The sequence below is a fragment of the Polistes canadensis genome, unplaced genomic scaffold, assembly GCF_001313835.1.
Source record: "Polistes canadensis isolate GaletaPanama2010 unplaced genomic scaffold, ASM131383v1 scaffold_46, whole genome shotgun sequence".
In the NCBI taxonomy this organism is placed as follows: Eukaryota; Metazoa; Arthropoda; class Insecta; order Hymenoptera; family Vespidae; genus Polistes; species Polistes canadensis.
In genome coordinates, this window is record NW_014569593.1 from 723599 (window position 1) to 727050 (window position 3452).

Sequence of the window (3452 nt, forward strand, 5' to 3'; positions counted from 1 at the left end):
AAAAAAAAAAAAACCGAATCCGGAAGTGAGATATTTGCGTGTCTTAGTTAGAGCAAAGACGATTTTTTTATAACATAGAAAGGGTTGACTCGATCGATCGTCTTTGTCTTCGTGTTTGTCTTCGTCATCATATTTGTCTTCGTCAGAGTTTGTACTAGGTAGTTGTTGTGTCGTATTTAACACGATGGGCTAACACTTTATTTTATATCGGCACGAAAATGGTCCTCTACTATACACGGGCCACCGGTTTTGTAGTTAGCTTGCTGCTATTTCGAGAACCACACCCGAGGACTTTTGCTCGACGTTGCACTCTATCGTTTCAAACGATGCACCAAACATCATCACCACCACTACTACTACCATCACCAACACCACCACTAACATCACACACAACGTGTTTCGATACGCGTCAAATCTTTATGTAATAAATTCACGTGCCACTCGATGATCATCGAAATGTTCCACATTTCATTTTTATTTGTTAACTATTACTTCTAATCGATACATTTATTTTTATCAAAAAAGAAAGAAAAAAAAGAAAGAAATAATCTGGGATTTGAATCGTTTACAAATCAAAATGTTTTAGTTCATTTTTAGAAATACATACTTGTGTTTGTCTTTTTGTAATAAATTTACGTGTCACTCGATGATCATCGAAATATTTCATTTCATTTTATTTGTTAATTATTACTTCTAATCGATACATTTTTTTTTTATTAAAAAAAAATAATAGTCTGGGATTTGAATCGTTTACAAATCAAAATATTTTAGTTCATTTTTAGAAATATATACTTGTCTCAGTCTTATGTAATAAATTTACGTGCCACTCGATGATCATCGAAATATTCCATTTCATTTTAATTGTTAATTATTACTTCTAATCGATACATTTTTTTCTTATTAAAAAAAAATAATAGTCTGGGATTTGAATCGTTTACAAATCAAAATATTTTAGTTCATTTTTAGAAATATATACTTGTGTCAGTTTTATGTAATAAATTCACGTGTCACTAACCATATTTTTTGTTTAAGTTCTTATCCTAATTAATATATTAAGTTTTACTAAAACAAAAAATGCACCTAAGATTTAATCTTGTATTTTTACTCTCTTTCTCTTTCTCTCTCTCTTTTATGGGTTCATAACGTATGAATCATTTCCATACTAATCATCTTCTCATAGTTATACAATACTATCAAATAGGTCGCGTATTTTTAACGCATTTGACTTTTACTTTAGATTTATCGATAGAAAACGTTTATTATAACTGAACAGTTAATAAAAACTCTTTTCCCTTGATTGAAAATAAAACTATTCATATATTTAAAAACAATATCATAGTTATGATAATTAAATCACATAGATTGTCAATTTTATGTTTTGACAGTAATTTTGAAAAATATTTATTCAGAACTTTTTTAATAACGCTATTACGAGAATTGCGAAATATAAAGACCAGATAACTATGATACGTCAAAGATCGTTAGACTTTCGTACGATAAATCGATCGATTTCTCAAGAACGAATAACCCAACGTATCAATAACAACAACAACAAAAAAGAAAAAAACATTAATCTTTTCCTCGTTTCGACACGATTTGTGATATCGCGTTCGAAATCGATATCATTCGATTAAAATCACACGTATAACATCATAAATGATAGAAAAAAGTATGATGACGAATACAACAAATGTTATTATACGTCATTAAAAGTTAACAAACGAGGAACAAAAAGGGTATAAACAATGTTACTTGAGAAAATTCGTAGTTCATTATATTATCCTAACGTAAATTAGCGATAATATTATCCTAGAGAATGATGATGATGATAATGATGATGATGATGATGGATAAATTTATACTTGCGACTACTTTCTCGTTCTTTCCTTTTCTTTTTCTTCTTCTTCTCGCGATCGCGATACGAAATGCCATAATTTCGTTCTAACTAACAATAAGAAAACCGTGTTACGTTTTAACCGTTATCCAATCCTCTTTTTACGCACACACACACACATACTTTCTTTCGTAAGAAAATGTAACAAGGCTAGAAGTGAGTTTATAGTTCATGGGTTTGTTTTTAAAAGAAATTCTCTATGAACGAATGTACAAACGGAAGGAAAGAAAATTATGAATTCTATGAAAATTGTTCTTAATTTTTCTTTATCCTGATCGTACTCTATAGAATTGTTTTCTTATCTTTCCGTATATATATATTTATATTTAATTATTTACTGTGAAATATAATTAACACCTATTTTCCACGATTGAACAAGACTAATACTACTAATACACTATCACCGGTAGTAAACGCGAGAAAAAAAACAAAGAAAAGATTAATAATAATAATAATAATAATAATAATAAATAATATCTAAAAATAAAAATAAAAATTAAAAAGAGTTACAAGATCACAACACCGTTATCATACCGATCTTCTTCTTTTTATTTTTATTTTTTTCGGACATGTACCGGTCTTCTTCTTCTACTTCTTTTTTTTTTTTTTTTCTTTTCGGTTTCTCCGTAATATTCTCTCTCAGGTAGATTACAGTTAAACCCTTGAAAGTTATTCCAGAAGAAAAAAAAAAAAGAAAAGAAAAGAATTTCGTCAGAAATTTTATTCGGCCTAAGGGCTAAAGGGCGTAGAATTTCGAACGGTAATAACAACCGGGTACCGTTATAATCAAAATTCTCTTTCCCCAAAGTTAATACGAATAACCATAACAATAACAACAATAATAATAATAAGAAGAATGTATTTTATGAAAGAACACGCGAAAATAAAACTCATCGAATCATTTTTCTTTTTCTTTTTTTTTTGTTCTAAGCACGTGAATTTAACCAATGACTTCTGACTTGGTGCAACCTCGAGACTGACCTTGGTGTTCACCTGTCAAGTACCTTGCCCCTTACTTACCTTACGGTAATGCGCTCCATTTCCCTATGCCCGCATACGGGAACGAGAGAACGCTGTTGACCTTCGCGTTCACCTCGCGAGCAAACACTCCACCACCATCACCACCACCACCACCACCACCATCAGCATCAGTAGCCAAACAAGCTAACTATTATTTTACTTCCATTTTAAGCAACACGAAACCAACTTAACCAACGATAGAAACAAACGTTCACTTTTTCTTTAGATCCAATTACCAATGAACGATATTATAATGGAAACCATAAAAGAGAGAATTTTTTGTTTAAAACATTCGTGCAACTGGTAATGTCAATTTTTAATTTGAAACTTATTATAATACGAGTCATGTAAACTGTTATTCGAAAAATATTGTTCAATGTAATCCTACGTCAGTGTCGAATTTTATGAATTAAACGAATGATTGTGTTCGGAATAATGGGTTTACGTTATATATTGTAAATTTTTAACATAAGTATTTCTATTGTGTATATATATATATATATATATATATATTCAAATAATATAATAAAATAATATC

The 3452-nt window shown here is 29.8% G+C and overlaps 1 protein-coding gene across 1 annotated transcript in view; it reads right to left on the reverse strand.

The window, feature by feature from the left end:
* The window catches only part of LOC106785185 (protein phosphatase Slingshot homolog 2), a gene marked incomplete in the record, with an annotated part of 122632 nt that overhangs the window by 33862 nt on the left and 85318 nt on the right, over nt 1-3452 (reverse strand).